At 34.7% G+C, this 17,388-nt stretch overlaps 1 pseudogene across 1 annotated transcript; it reads right to left on the bottom strand.

Annotated features, from left to right (window-relative positions):
- Positions 1-264: 264 nt before the first annotated feature.
- LOC149499065 (G-box-binding factor 4-like) lies at positions 265-17,042 on the bottom strand (annotated as a pseudogene). Its single transcript, XR_016321780.1, has 4 exons — positions 16,469-17,042; positions 16,079-16,152; positions 7,695-7,724; positions 265-891 (listed from the first exon to the last, which is right to left on the bottom strand). The product of XR_016321780.1 is annotated as a G-box-binding factor 4-like (transcript).
- Positions 17,043-17,388: the final 346 nt, after the last annotated feature.

Genomic DNA, 17,388 nt, shown 5'->3' with positions numbered 1-17,388 from the left:
GAAGCTAAGAAAATTGAAAAAACAAACAAAAAAAAAAAAAAACCCCAATCTGGCTCTAAAATCCCAAAAATTTGAATTATTAGATTCACAAGATTTGGCTACAATTTCTTATCTTTTTAGGAACAGAAATTGCAGCTAAATTTACGGGATATTTTTATTGATTGAAAGATTATTTCCTTGGACGAATGCAAATATTAGAGATAAAATAATATATTTACAAAAGGAAAAGAAAAAAAAAATTAGTATCATGCAAATCTCAGAGACTAAACAGTAATTACCCTTCTATATATTAAAAATTTATAGAACTATTTTACAAGAGTAAAATAATATTAAACTTCATGTAATTAATTCAGGAGTAAAATATCTTCTTTTCAAGCTAAACATGTCAAAAAGAATTCAATTGGTTGATAAATGAGAAAGAGGAAGATTTTCACAACTACATCAATCTTTCAGCTTTACAGTGATACATAGGCATTTTATAAAATTTACTTGCCAATTTTCTAATTCCTCTCTGCCTGGTTTGAGGGGGAAAAAACCAGAAATCTACGTCAATTAGAACATTCCTCTCCAGCATAAGATTACTTGAACTCACCTCCCTTCAGTCTCACTTCAAACCAGAAACCTCAATTACTCAAAAGATAACCACAAGTAAATTAATCACCGAACATGTTTCCACTTCCATTTTTTTCTCTTTTTTTTTTTTTTTTTCTTGATTCCTCTAATCAATCCTCGTATAACTTCTATAACTTCTATAACTTGATGACAATCAATGAAATGATCATATTGATAATCAACAGCTCAGATCTGTATCTACCACCGCACAGAATTTACTCTACGAAGAACACGTGGTGGTCTTCGCTTCTCAACAACTGGAATGAGGTTCTTCATAAGCTGCATTTTGAAAAAACAGTTAGACCCACAAAGAACAGGTAATGCTGAATGAGCAACGAGCCACAGATTTCATGTACACAACACAATGCTTAGATTTGGTTTGGATCCCCAACACCTACCAGATGAAACCTTAGTTCACAAAACCCCTAAGTTCTGTTTGACATTGAAGAACATCTGAAAAACAGTCTTAAACCAGTGTGTAGTAGTTTTAGAACTTCAATGACCAAAATATATAAAATTCACTTCAAAAAGTTTTAATGACTTCTTAATATACATTCTCACCAAAATGTTTTTCTCAGGCCAAATATATAAATTTACCTGAACTTTCTTACTTTAACTTTATGACACTTTTAATTTTAAGAGGTCGTACCTTAAAATTATGAATTTCGAGAACATAGTAAGTGTTTAATTGATCAATTTTGTAAAATTGAAGTGTTCAACAAATTAATTTCTCAAGTTGAATTTCACAAGTGTAATTTTATAAATTGAAATGTTCAATAGGTCGAAATAAAAGTTGAGGGTGACATAAGATGAAAATAACAAAGTTCAGAGGTGAATACATATTCTGCCTGTTTTTCTCAAAAGCAGTCCAAACAGTGGGACTAAGCACACAAGTTACATGGAACTGCTTTTATACCTAGAAATATTCAGTTCATGTGCAAAAAGATACTAACATTTAAGAAGAAATGGATAAAGTAAGAGCACATTGCAAATGGATGGAAATCTCAAACACCAATCAGAGGCAGAATGGTTTTACATATATAGAAACTGTTAGAAGTTGATGAGACTTTTAATTCGAAGGTTCATGAATCCAAATAATCAAGTTTATCCTAGATACATTACTTAGATACAATGTATTTTATTAATTAAGTTTTCAAATCTTTTAGTTTTGTGTGTTGATTTTATTGTAATTCTTATCAAGAAGCATCCATAAATAGATGTTTGTAAAGAAGCAAACAAATGGCAAATTTCAAGAATTCCTTCTCGTCTTCTACTCTCATCTTCTAAGTTTACTTTTTCATATTTTTCAGTTTCAACAGTGGTATCAGAGCTTTCTTAATCTTTAAGGGCTGTGTAGTTCTTTTTTTTTTTTTTTTTCCTCCATGTCAAGATATAGTTTTTCTCCAGTTTCTCTGGTGCAGGAGCAATCCTAGTCCTACATCTTCCCCTGCATCATTCTCCGCCAGTGTTTTCTGGAGGAAACTAACAAGTTTGGGCCATCAAAATGAAGGCTTACCTACGAGCAATGTCTCTATGGGAAGTTGTTGAAACAGATGAAGAACCACCACCGTTAAGAGAAAATCCAACCATTGCTCAATTGAAGAAACATGAGGAAGATTTAGCAAAAAAACCAAAAGCTTTGACTTGCATTCATTCAATAGTCTCTAAAGCAATTTTCTGTAGGATCATGGCATATGAAACACCTAAAGAGGCATGGGACAAGTTGAAAGAAGAATTTGAGGGAAATAAGAGAGTTGAGGCAGTGAAGTTGTTTACTCTCAAAAGGGAGTTTGAAATGTTAAAAATGAAAGAAGGTGAAATGGTGAAAGACGACTCCTCTAGGATTATGCAACTGGTGAATCAGATTAGATTGTTTGGAGAAAAATTTGATGATTCTAAGGTGATCGAAAAAATTCTGGTTAGATTACCAGAAAAGTTTGAAGCCAAAATTTCAGCCATTGAGGATCGTTACTCTCTTGAGTTTAAAGATACCTCTTGCACTATTTCTAATCCTTATGGACGTGAAATAGCTGAAGTCAAAGTAGTTGACAATACTTGTCCATTTTGTTTGAAACATGGGAATCATCATGCTCTAAGTTGTAGTTCTAACGAAACATGGTTATAGCATAAGAGATTAGATCATTTCAACCTAAACTCATTAAAATTTATGCAAATTCATGGATATGTGCTTGATCCGCCTAAGATTTATGTTAGCAGCGTATTTGTGAGTCATTTCAGTTTGGGAAAATGCATAAACAAGCCTTTCCAGTCAATCAGTCTTGGAGAGTGACGAAAAAACTACAGCTAGTTCACACCGGTGTCTGTGGTCCCATGAATATTCCATCTTTAAACCAAAGCAGATTCTTTATTTTGTTCATAGATGATTCTACCAAATTTACATGGGTTGATTTCCTCAGTTGCAAGTTACAAGTTTTTGACATGTTCAAGAATTTCAACGCCATGATTGAGAATCAAAGTGGCGAGTAAGTTGAAGATTCTGAGATCAGATAATGGGAAAGAATGCTGCTCCAAATATTTCACAGTTTTTCTGCAAAGGTCGGGCATAGAGCATCAATTTTCAGTTAGCTATTCTCCTCAACAAAATGGTGTAGCTGAGAGGAAGAATAGGACAGTTGTAGAAATGGCAAGGTGTATGATAGCAGAAAAGAAATTGCGAAAGCAATTTTGGGCTGAAGCAGTTTTACTTCAGTATATCTCCTCAACAAATTGCCCACTAGATCTGTGAAAGGAATAACTCCACTTGAGACCTGGCATGAATCAAAACCTTCTCTCAAACATTTAAAGGTTTTATGTTCTGTCTGCTATGTTCATATTCCAAGTATAAAGCGAAGAAAGTTGGATGAAAAAGCAAAAGTGTGTTTGTTTTTGGGGTACGCTGCCACTCCAAAGGGTATAGAGTTTTCAATCTCAGCACCAAGAAAGTAGTAACTTGCAGAGATTTGACAGTTGATGAAATGGCAATTTGGGATTGATAAAAAGAAAAAGTTGAGAAGGAATAAATTAAATCTGACTCATCCAATGCAGAAATTGAAAGAACTAGTGAAGTTGATATTGCAAAAGAAAATGATCCCGAGTCACTAATCCTTAAAACAAAGTCATTACTAGAGATATATGAAAGTTGCAACATTGCAACTCAAACCCACTAGTTATCAAGAGGCTGCAATGCATGAAGAATGGAAGCAAGCCATGAAAGAAGAAATTGCAGCGATTGAGAAAATCAAACATGGGTTTTCACCCCAAAACTATGGGGCAGAAATGTGATTGGAGTAAAATGGGTGTTTAGAACGAAGTACAATGCTAATGGCATGGTCAACAAATACAAAGCAAGGTTAGTCGTTAAAAGGCTATGCCCAGTTGGCCGGAGTGGAGTGTGGAGATACATTTGCTCCTGTGTCTAGACATAATATATAAGGTTACTATTAGCACTTGCAGCACAAAACAGATGGAAAGTGTTTCATCTAGATCTGAAGTCTGCTTTTTTGAATGGCTTACTTGACGAGGAGATTTACATTCACCAACCAGAAGGTTTTGTAGTCAACGGAAGTGAAGAAAATTTACAAGCTTAAAAAAGCTTTATATGGTCTCAAACAGGCTCCCAGAGCCTGGTATGAAAGAGTTGACTCTTATTTACTCCTTCAAGGCTTCAGGAGGAGTGAAAATGAGGCTACCCTATACTACAAACATCTTTGTTTTTCCTCTTCATCTTCTTTGTGGTTGACAAAATCAGTTGAATTCATAACCTATATAACAAGTATTAACTTAACATGAAGATTATGTAAATCGGGTATCACTATTAAGAACTTAGAAAAATTGTATACCAAACACATTTTTTTTTAACTGTAATCATGTCAGAATGGAACCTATCTATAAGAGATACCTTAATCTTTACACCATACACAAGATTTTCATGGAGATAAAAATAGGAATTGAGAGTCTTATATTGTTATGTATTCAAACTATACCACTGTAAACATTACATAAAAAGATGAACTCAACCGCATTTTTTTGAACTTAATGAAATTATCCATTCAAGTTATTATATAAAGCCATTACTGATGTACATCAAATGAAAGAACACAAACAACAAAAGAAGCACTTGGGACAGTATCAAAATCCAAAAACATGATTACATTCCTACGATAAAGATGTTGCTAGGTCATAAGAAACCTGACTGCAGTAGTTCAGGATACAGGGCATGTACATAGCATATTATGATACCCATTATGGAATGGAATCTCTACCTGTCTCTCACTCTTTTCCAGTGACTAATTAACAAAGGAAAATTTGTTGTGAATGAAGTTATAATAATTGAAAAAAATGAGTAATGTATGAATCAACCATAGCACCATTTCATAAACAAGGAGGGAAATACATTTCGAAACTGAAAAATTAGATAACATCAGATACATGCTTATACTATGCACAAATTTAATAAAAAATATTTTTTCATATATTTAATTTGAATTTTGATATTCCACTTTTTAATAATAAATTTATTTTCTAATATGTGTAATAGTAATTTGTAGATAAATAATTCAGGAACTTGTTATATTTCAAACTTGATTTAACAAATATACTTAAATATTTTGCAAACTTTAATATACTTAAATATTTTGTAAATTTTAACTATAATTATATTAAACCATTTTTTGTTTTAAATGAACCCCTTGCATAAACTGTCGTAACCACAAATAAACTTTGCATGTATCTGATTTAGCCCCTAATTGACAGTTACACAAAATTAGATTACAACAACAATAACTTAGACTCACACTAGTTGGGTTCGCCACTTGAATTATTTGTTTGCAATATCAACTGATCAAATTAATATTTAAAATAGCACTACAAAGCAAATTATAAACGGAAAATATTTCTAAGTACCTTTTGGAGAAAAAAATTTCAAAAAGAAGATCTCTAACATCTTTGACATATTAATTTTAAATTATTTGATAAACTAATAAACAGAGCAAAGCATAAGATACGCAATACCAACTAACTAGGGTCTGTTATATGAATCTTTTGTCCATTCTATTCATAGCTATATCCTTACTAATGTTCATGGTAGATCGTTAGCGACAATTCCCTTCAAACAGTTCTAGGTTGACCTCTTCCCTTTTAAGCAGTATCACCACTAAAGTATCACATGTATGAACTGAAACATGTTGGGTTTACATAATACATGACCATCCTATCTCAAACGTCCTTCTCTCATTTTATCTCCTACTTGTAACTTTTATCTAATATGATCATTTTTAATGTCCAACCTTATGTGACCACATATCCATCTTAGCATTCAAATTTCCTCAACATTAATCTTCTGAACATGTTGGTCACTCAATGCTCGGTATTCTCTCCCACATAGCATTGCCGGTCTTACCACCGTCCTATTCAACTTACCTTTCACCTTGTTAGATATCTTCCTAGCGTATGGTACACCTATAGCATTCATCCATTTCATCCATCCTACTTCTATGAAAAATATCATCATCTGTGAGACCCTCCTGGAACATAGAGTCTAGACATTTGAATTGTTTGGACTTAGCCACCAACCTACCATCTAATCTAACCTCACTTTCCTGCTTCTTCCTTAAACCAAAATCACAGTCCATGTATTCCATCTTACTTCTGCTTAGCTTAAAATCCTTATATTCAAGAGTCCTCCATAGTTTCAACTATTGATTAATCGTTCACTAGTTTTATCAATCAAGACAATATAATCTATCAATAACATACACTAAGAAACATCCTCTTATGTATTACTAGTTAGCTCATCCATTACTAATAAATATGGGCTCAAAGCAAATCTTAAAGTAGCCCAACTTTCATATGGGCTCAAACGGACCTTCATATGCTTCAATGCCTCCTTGACCTTATTGTGTCTAATTCTACGAGTATACCTAGGGTTTCTATTTGTCACTGAGGCATGAAGGTCCGTGAAGTCCTTGTGGCTTTCATTGAATAACTGATCAAAATAGCACCTCCAACTCTCTTTAATCCCTGTATCTCCTTTTAACACCTAATGGAAATCATCTTTAATGCACTTAACTTGGCTTAAGTCCTGACCCTTTTTCTCTCTCAGCCTTGCAAGCTTGTGCATATCCTTCTCCCCCTCTTTTATTCTCAGCTTTTGGTACAAGTATGCGAATGCTTTATCTCTAATGTGCTAACTGTCTTTTAGCTTCTCTCTTGCTCTCTTACATTCTTCAGAGGCCTCATCACTAGATGCTTTCGGCAATTTTCTATAGTACTTTCGTTTTGCCTTAATGACTTTTTGTACATTATTATTCCACCACCAAGAATCTTGTACTCGAGGCTCTAACCCTTTAGATACACCTAGCAATTCGCTTGCCACTTTCTTGAGGCAACCCGCCATTGCTTTCCATATGTCCTCCACATTAGATTGTGAAAGATTATATTCATGTAACTAACCCCAACATGGCCAATCAAGCTAGCATGTGCAAGAATTCCACAGCAATCCATCCATCCATTCTGTAATCAACCATTTCAGTTCAACCTCTTCTATTTCTAGATTCCAGCCATCCTCCACCTAACCTGATACCTAAAGCTAATGACGAATAAAAACAAAAGGATAGCATAACTAAGACAAAAGGTGAGAAACATATACAATGCATACGGGTCCTTTATTTTTATAAATGAAAAGTAACAAAAACTGTTTTCTTGGTCTCTGCATGAGATTTGTGAGTTCAGTAATTTGATTTATTTCTTTTTTATTCATTTGTTTATTGGTGAAATATGGGGCAACAGAATTTTAAGCGCATTTCCTTATATCATTTTCCTTTTTGTTTGCTTGCATGGAGATAATAAACAAGAAATTAAAGAAAAGGAGTGAGTTCTTCATCAACTGTATTGTAATTGCAGAAGTTTGTGTAAACTCAGCCATATTTTCCATTTTGGGATTAATTGATGAAACTAATCTCTTAAGGAATTGATTGCATATAATAACAAATAAAAATGCACCAATAGTTTAAGGGCTTATTTGGACTTTATCCCCATAAATTGTAAGCAAAACTATAGCCAACATAAGAATGTATAGAACATACCCCTTTATATCTCTCCTTGTTCTTCTCCACCTGCAAGTATAATTCTAATTTCTTAGTCAACTTTTGAATAAATGAAAATAAAATATAAAAGTTGTGGAAAAAAATCATCAGATATCAACGAAGTCAGACCATTAAGGAAGAAACTACTTAGAAATTATTTAGATTTCATTCTCAAACTTCATGAGTTTAATGAAAATACTTAGAAAATATTTTCTTAAGAAAACACTTTCTTAGAAATAACTTATTTACAGTTATTTGATTGTACATACTTAAAATCAATTATTATCTAGCATTTGCAGTCCACTTTATAGCATAAATTTTTCTTTCAATAAATAATTTATAATTTTTCTACCTAAAAATTGATATGTTATAAAATTTGCAAGAAGAGGGAGCAAACTGTGATTGAAACAGGTGGCTGCTGATGGAAGGGGTGGCGTTTGAGGTTTCCGACAATGGTAGACTAGTAGGTATATGTTTACGTGAGTCTCTTTTTGTAGATTATGAAAGATGTGGAAAATACTTTCCCATTCTGAAAAGTCATTTTTCTAAAAATGGCCAGGTTTCCCTTTGATGAACGCAGTATCCACCGAACAATTTATCCAAGTAACTACTCAAATATTAAAAAAGAGCACAAACTATTCTCGAGAAAAGTTCTTTTTTTTTTTTTTTTTTTTGGGGGCAACACAACCAAAGCCTTAATTATCAATAAACAACCCCAAAAATTGTCTTCATGATTATTTCTACAAAAGTGGGGCTAATGTTAAGGGCTGGGGTATTGTTTGCTTCAACTATGAAGAAGATTTGTCAAATGAGCTATCAGTCCCAATAAAACAAAATTTGCATGGTGCAACAGGGTAAAGGGGAAAAGGCTCCAGAAGAAGAGGGAACATTGTTTGATTCTCGAAATCATGTACAATGTGATTCAACAGTTGAAGGTGTTACACAGACTTGTGCACCAGCAAGCCAAGGCTAAGTCAGGCCGAGTGATTTCCAACTAGGCCCAAGTCCACCCTACCTCAAATGATGTAAATGTAATTAACTCTCAGCTTATGTACAAGTCGAATTATTTTTTGGGTTGGGACGGATCCCAAGCCCATGAACATATTAAACACTAATCTCCTCTATGTTGTGAGCAGCATTCTGGCAATTATTAAGATGGAAAGAGTAGACTGACATCACACCTCAATGTTTCAAACTTCAAGTATGGAAAAGCCAATCATATAGGTTCTTAATGCTTAATGAAACAGAATTTGCATCTTGCAGGAGGCAAATGAAGAAGAATCACCATTAGAAGATTGCAAGGAAAATTGCATTTATGTTTTGCATTAAAGCATGCCTTAAGGATGGAGGAGTTGATTAGCAAAACCTTCTCCTCGATATTTGAAACTTTGGTTACAAACAGACATAGTAATTAAAGGCGCAAAGGGCTGCTGTAGCCTAGGCACTAACCTCCAGAGGAAGGCGCGCGCCTAAGCGAATTGAAGCGCCAAAAAAAAAAAAAAGAATAAAATACATAAATCTGAAAAATATATTTTAAGATATCAATCAAAAAAAAGGCGAAAAAAAGTAGAAGACATGGAAACACACATAAATCCGGAAAAAATGGCAATTTGATATGTAATATTTTGAGATATTAGAGTTTAGGCAGAAAAGAGTATAATCAAAAAAATGAAAACAAGAAAAGAAATAGAAAGCAAATATAGGTAGAAAAATTGAAAGAGTTATATCTGGATGGAATGGGGCTAAAGACTAGATTGCAAGAAGTGACTGCTAGATGAAGAGTGGAGGTTGGATCACAAACCACATCACCGGCTTTTGTGTTGCATTTTATTTCTTATATATATATATATATATATATATATATAAGAAATAAAAAAAAATAAAAAAAAAAAACCCTAGGTAACTTGTTCTAGAAAACAAAAATAGAAAGGCGCGCCTTTCTCAAGCCTTAGGAGCAAAAAAGACGCAAAAAGGTGCATGCATCTACCCAGAGGCAATAGCCTGAGTGAAGTTGCCCACCTCAGGACTGTTGAGGCACAAGCCCTTGAGCCTTAAGTAAGGGCGTGCCTCTCTAATAACTATGCAGACAGAAGCCAATCAATCTATGGTGGAAATTGCACATGTGAGGTACCAACATCCATAGGCAAATGCTTCAACTTTCCAACAAAACTACATCCTTAATGGCTAGGCAAATAACTCAACTGTTCCAAAAACTAATTATTTGCAATTAATGTCCTTCTTGATTGAAATTCAGTCCTTCACTAACATAAGTGAATGGAGAGAACACGTCTACACCTTTTTAGTTACAATAAAAATAATACCTTTTGAGTTGAAAAAATGTGTGGACACTAAGAAGAATGAAGAAAGAAGGCGTAAATAGCAACTGCAATGAGGTAATGGAGCATTTTGATAGGAAATACTACAAAATTTACAGCAAAAAAGCTACAAGACATCTAAGCAGAAAAAGCAAAATAGCAAGCTGGAAGGTCAAAAAAGCAGAATCAGCAACTAGAAGCAACAAATTGGCAGTCAAAAAAGCCAAAACAGCTAGCTTTCAGTTACAAAAAGTACTGGAATTGGTTCCCCCAAGAGAAATAAGCACAAAAATAAGGAACTTCACATGAAGTGATGTTGAGAAGAAAATATAAGATGATTTTGCTTCAAATAACTTGTAACAAATCATAAAAAAAAATGGTTGTGCTACTTACTGCAATAAAGATGCTACAAGTGTGATTCATTGGTCCCACATGAATCAAATTCCTCGAAAAAGAGCAACTAACTCATTTTATGGAGTTGACTAACAGATAGTGAAAGAGTGTACCAACTACAATTTCCAAAGCAGCTCTAGATATATTTGTCAAAATGAGAACCAAATTGAGAATCCAAATCCTCATTTTTCAAATTGCAAATCAAGAATTAAATCATACTATTCAATGTAAATTCTCAAAAGCTGAATTATCATACTTGAAAGAATAAATAATAAAGAAAAGGGATGATGAGTTAAATTAGAAAGTCAAAAAAAATATGCATCTAAAACATCACAACATTACAATAAATTATTTGGGGGTGGTTGCCGGTAAAATGGAAGTTAAATTTGGAGGTTTGAACTTATTGTCTTATGGACTAGAATAAGGAAAGAATCAATTGAGCTGATTGATTAGCCTGATTCTCTGCCAATTTGCTCAATCTAGGAACATTTTCATTTTCCCAATAGATTCAAATTGCTACAGTGAAAAAATAAATCCAATCATGGGATTCGACAAAATATAAAAAATCTAATAGTGGCTCTGAATGCAAGAGTTTATACGTACAAAATGGGGAAAAATAGAAGGGACAAAGGAATAACTTTACTGTACAAGATGTTGAATTTAAATTGCCTCTAGCTAATGTTGAAGAGACGAACTTTCTCATTCCAAGTTCAAAGGAAGCTTTAAAGAGTTATCATCGCTATCAACAACTGATAATGCAAAATTTAGTTTGCATCCAATTTTCAATTTTCAATAATAAGAATGCACTAATATATATCATCTATTTGCTACTTACTATAACATTTAAGCTCATTGTTGAGTTTTCTCTAGCCTATGGAAAATGATACAGATGACAATAAAATCAAGAAAAAAGAATCTTAGACTTGGGTGGTATTTGATAGAGTGTTTTAAAAATTTAAGAACTGAATTCAAGCATTTACTGAATAGAAATGCAGAATTCCCAAATTACTAAATTGTTAGAAGACAAGTTTTGGTTGTAATGAATTCAAATTTTAATTTAAATTTTTTGACTTCTCAGATTAAATGAATTTTAGCTTAATCGAAACTTTTAGGTAACATGTAGATAAGCATTATCAAATAATTTAAAACCAAAATGTCATGGAAATTTTACATTAAGATAATATCAAACACCACCTTAAAAACTTAAGAGTTATGGTCTAGATATCACACATTGAGCTTCTTTTGGAAGAACATTTAGTGGAGTCTTACAAAGTCATACATCATGATTGTATCAAACAACAACAACTAAGACTTAATCCTAAACTATTTTGGCGTCAGCTATATGAATCCTTTTCCGCTCCAGCCTATTAATCCCAAGTTCGCACTAATGTCAAGAAGTACTAAATTTTTTTGAAACAACTTTCCTCGATTTGGTTCTAGGTTTACCTCTACTCCCTTTTAGCACCCTCCATCATCAATGTAACACACTTATAAACCAGAGGACATGGAAGCCTACTAGGACATGACCAACCCATATCAGACATCCTTCCTCTGTCTTATCTCCAACTTATGCTATTTGCACCTTTTGTCGAATTGTGGTTATTTATAATCTTTTACAATACTTATCTGCCCAGAAATCCATCTCAACCTCCTCATTTGTACAATATTTATCTTGTTAATACGTTGGACATTTGAAGTCCAACTTCACTCCCACATAACATCGTAGATCTCACCATTATTCCATAGGACTTGCCCTTGTTAGATTATCTTTCTATCACATAGCACATCGTAGCAATCCTCCATTACATCCATCCAATTTTAGTTTAGAGGATTACATCTTCATATGGCATTCCACAATTCTGAAAAACACAGCACAAATATCTGAATGCTTATCTTTGGGTACCATAAAACCATCCAATCTCAACACCTCATTCTTCTCACTAAGGCCAAACTCGTAGTGCTTGTATTTTATCTTACTTTTGTTTAACCTAAACCTTTCCTCTCAAAAGTGATTCTCCATGGTTCAACTTTTGATTTACTTTCTCAATAGTTTCATCCATTAGGAGAATATTTTCTGCAGATAACATTTAACATGGAACATCTTGTGTAATATTAGTTATCTCATTCATAACTAGAGTAAACAAGTAAGACTCAAGGCAAATCCCGGTCTTGCAGTTATGAACTCTTTCCCCTCCCATTGTTCTCACACTTGTCACTACATCTTATATATCCTTAATGATATTTATATATTTACTCGAACTACTTTTTCTCCAATACCCTCCAAAATTTTAATTTCTAGCATTTGCCAAAATGGCTCTGTGACATTCTGACCTGGCAAAGTGATCCTAAAAGGGCGGGTAGAGCAAAGCTCCTAGCTAGCTTTTAGGATCGCAGGCTAACTATGGGTAGTGGAATGCAGGACACAGGAATGAATCGGATTATATATCGAACAAGGAAAAAACTAATCTCAGGAGACGCCTTTTGGTGGAATGGCTTGGAGAGTTGGAAGAACTCTACGGTTAAGCATACTCGCTTTACGGAAATTCTAGGATAGGTGACCTCCTGGGAAGTTCCCCATTTCACCTGCGGGACAAAACCTTGCAGGTCTTACCAATCCAGTATGGGATGGAACTGGCTTGATCCAAAGCGGATAATTCCTCTAGTGGTTGCAGTCAGGCGTGACAATTGGCATCAGAGCCGGACCACCTCCAGTAGATGTATGGTTCGAGGACGAACCACGCGGAAGCTGGTAGGGCCTGTGACATCCCGACCTGGCAAAACAATCCTAAGAGGGCGGGTAGAGCAAAGCTCCTGGCTAGCTTCTAGGATAGCAAGCTAGCTATGAGTGGTGGAATGCGGGACACAGAAATAAATCAGATCATATATCGAAAAGGAGAAAACTAATCATCAGAAGTGTCTTTTGGTAGAATGGCTTGAAGAGTTGATAAGAACTCTAAGGTTAATGCGTGCTCACTTAACGGAAATCCTAAAATGGGGACCTCCTGGGAAGTTTTTCATTTCACCTGCGGGACAAAACCGTGCTTGATCCAAAGCGAGGCAATTCCTCTAGTGGTTGAAATCGGGCGTGACGGGCTTAATTGGAGGTCTTTGGAACTTATTATTATCCTTGTGGAAAGCATTAATCCTTTTGCCAAATGGCTTAATTTCTTCATTGTTTGGGCGTTAAAATGGGAAGGGAAAATAATAGAATCCAGAGAAATTGTGCTTCTCGATATCCCTTTAAAAGTCGTGTTTTATTTCCTCCATTTCAAAAGGGAATAAGAAGAAATAAGTCAAATGGATTTTCTAGTTTCTACTATACCATTCAAATATGAAAGAAACAAAAGGAGTACATATACAAATACAAGTAATTTAACTTCCTTTAATGAGACCAAAACATCTTAAAGAGAAACTTAATTTCATTTCTTTTCATTTCTTTGCCCTTACATTTTTTAGTACCCAAAACCAAATGTCAATTTTCCCACAAGCATCCAAACTGGAGAAGAGTTGGGACCAGTTGTATGAGCCCAATATCTTAAAAGTTTTGGATCTCTAAGTGTATCAATTATAGTTTTAAAGTTGCACTTCTAGGTGCAAGGCACTATAGGCAAAGCCCCTCGCACTCAAATCCTAAGATACAAGCAATGTCATTGAGGTGTAGCTTGCTACTTCTTCACTTTAAGGCCAAAAGAGGTGGGACAAAGGAAATAGCAAATTATGACAATTAATTGAAATAAATCATGTCTTCAATCCTCCTCAATTTAAGATGATTACCATATGTGTTATATGTGGTTACCATATACATACAACATACAAACATATCTTAGGATGTTAACATATATTTAGAAAACAAAACTAGCTTTATAACCATCCTTCCATAGCCAATCAGAACCTCAAAAACACATTCTTCAATTACAATTGTTTTTCAGCTCAATTCTTTAGAGCCTAACATACAAAAGTACTCTAAACTTTTTTATTTGTTATCACTCCAAAATTACCTTTGTCTCCTGGGCACCATTGTTTTGAAACTTAGATATTTTAGCACCCCAAAATGAAATTAGGGTTAGGGTTTTATGCGGCCCATTTGACCACCTTAACTAACTTAACCCACATACTTTAAAAAATTTTGCAAAATGCAAGTAATCACATTACTACTAGCTTGCACGTGCAAAAATTACTACTACTAGTCATATCACAGATCCTCACTAATCATCCAAAAGATAAAAAAAGAAGATCCCCAAACAAAACAAATCCACAACCGAATAAGCAAAGGCTCTTTTTCATCTTCTACAACGAGTAATCCTAGAAGAGCCTCTGGTATAAGGGTTATTACTAGTTCTAGATTTGAATCAATTATGAGTATAATAAGATCTACATGACCATGGAGGGCAAGGAATTCTATTAGCCGCCAGAGCCCCACAAGAGAGATAATAATGAACTCTTCTCCAAACAAAGATCTATGATCACCTCTCTCACATTTTCTTGTCACTATCTAAATCTATCAATCCATTATCAAACTCACCTTTCTCTTACAAATCATTGTACATAGTCAGCCATTATCTTCAATCCTTTATCATCCACTTGAGCTTTGATTCTTAAACTAAGAGTAAGAAAAATGGAAAACAAAAAGAGAGAGTTTAGAGATCGCCATCAGAGAGAGACATTTGAAACTAAATTAAGCTAGAGAGAGGCTTAATTATTTTAATGGTCACTCTTTGAGTGATGGAAAGGGAATAGAAAAAGTAGGCATAAGAGGTAACATGGAGATGCAGTTTTTTACAACTACGCGCTATAAATTAAATATAAGATGCTAGGTAAAAATTGCTTACTCTCATCACTAAGATTATTTAGGTTCAATTACAGTCTAAGCTACCATTACTATGTAGAGAAGCTTCAATGGCGATGAGTTTGACAGCAGGGAGAAGAAGACTATCGAGATTGATAGGGTGATGTCAAGCTGAAGTGGGCAATGCCAGGCTGAAGAGAGAGAAATTTTGATTGGGTTTCGAACAAAATGGTGCATATTGATTTATTTTGTCCTTGGTTAACTTAACCCAATGCAGTCAAGTGGGGCCACATAAATATTTTTTTTATTTTAAACCCCAACCTTAATCTCATTTGGGCTGCTAATATATCTAAGTGCCAAAAAATGGAATGCCCAGGACACAAAGGTCATTTTAGAGTGATATTGCACTAGGTTGATGAGTTAAAAGGTATTTTTGTATGTTAGGCCAATTCTTTACCCTATCAGTATTATGGATTATTCTAATTTACTTGAATTAGGATCATGGGTTAAAAATATAATTCTATTTTGTTTGGCTTTCAAAATTATTACTATTGTTTTATGTTGTTATAATTAAACTCATCTTGTATATGATTATATGCTTTCTCATACGGTACACCTTATGCCACTCAGGTGTTTCTAGTGCCATGGCTTTGCCTATTGCAGCTTTAATAATTATGCTACAAATACTCATACTGTAACTTGTTAATCAACTTTCCAGTCTTAAAAATTTCGTCAATTTGTTGTTTCTTGTACTGAGTATTGCTCAAAGAAGTTAATGTCCCCCTCCCCCACCATTTTCACCAATAATGGACCCAACTGTATAACAAAATAAGAACAAATGCACCATCTAAGGGCGACTGCAAATTCCGAAATCAAAGAAAAATATTTACCTCTTCCTTTAATAGCCGGGTATTCTCCTCCTCAAGTTCTCTGACCAAAGACTCCAGCTCAATTGTGTGAGCCTAAGCATCAAGAGTAAAGTAAATTATAATCACAAGAATCAAAGATAAAAAGAGTTGAAAAATATTAGTATAATGGCCATAAAAACATTGAGATCTTGAATTCAATAGTTTGCTTGCCACAGAGAAAAATAAGTCCTATCCGAGCCCAAGCCCAAGAGTTGCAGTCAAAGATAGAATTCCCATTCCAAATCCTATGATTCTAAAGAAACATTTTATTTTAGCACTCCTAGAACTAATCAACAGACAAAATAAAAAACGAATTTTTTCAGCAATAGAAGAATTCAAAAGACATTAAAAAAATAAGCAGAAAGAAACCTGTTTTCCGTTCCCTAGACCTGGCAGCAGATTCACGATTTTTTATCATTCTTTTTGCTTCTGTTGGGTGGCCCTTATCCATGGGAGGCTCCTCAAAGCTCTTCTTTTCTGTCTCCCTCTCCCTCCTCCTTCCGCCAGATCATCCCATGATTATGATATCCACACTATAAGGTCCTACAGACATCTCCATCTGAGCCGGAAACTCCAACCCCTTTAACGTCCTCCTCGCTAACAGCACCAGCCTTAGTCAAAAAATCCTCCAAAGTTATCCCCTCATTTCCATCCTCTTTTGATCGCTGCCGGATACGATCTCCTTCCACACCTCATCAACGGACTTGGACGCGCATCCAGGAAGAGGCGAGTGGTCATCGCATGGATAGGAATAATATTTTTTAAGAGATCATCCATGGCGGTTGAAACCAGAGGGTTTTGTTCGGTAGTAGTGAACTGGTTTTGGTCCTGGTTTTGGTTTTGGAGATCGGCGAGTAGGGTGGAGAGGGAGGAACATAAGGAGGGTTGACGTTGGCATATCAGAATTCGTCGATGACGTGGTCGCCATCACCTTCGACTAAGCCATAGCCCAAATCCAAAGGCTAAATCTAGCGGATTCCTAGGTTCGCATAGAATCTCCCCACCGTATATGTTGATTGTTGGGTTTCTCCTTCTCGGTCTCCGTCTGGGGCCTGTGTTCTGCAGTTCGGCACGGAGGATAAGATCAGACCAAACTACAAAGAAAAAAGAAAGGACAAATGTAATCAATAGTTGTCGCCTAGGAATTTGTTGCCATTTTTCGTACTACTTCTCTGCATAATTTATTTATATTTTAGAAAAATAGCTTTTATCCATAATCCGTAATCTATATAAGCTAAACCATCCTAAATATCCTAAATCAAAATCAACTTAGCCCTACAATGCCCAAATTT

Source organism: Jatropha curcas, chromosome 1, assembly GCF_041381405.1.
Source record: "Jatropha curcas cultivar XTBG-Jc1 chromosome 1, XTBG_Jcur_1.0, whole genome shotgun sequence".
Classification (NCBI taxonomy): Eukaryota; Viridiplantae; Streptophyta; class Magnoliopsida; order Malpighiales; family Euphorbiaceae; genus Jatropha; species Jatropha curcas.
Note: the sequence above shows the minus strand (reverse complement) of the source record. Positions and strands in the feature narration are given on the sequence as shown.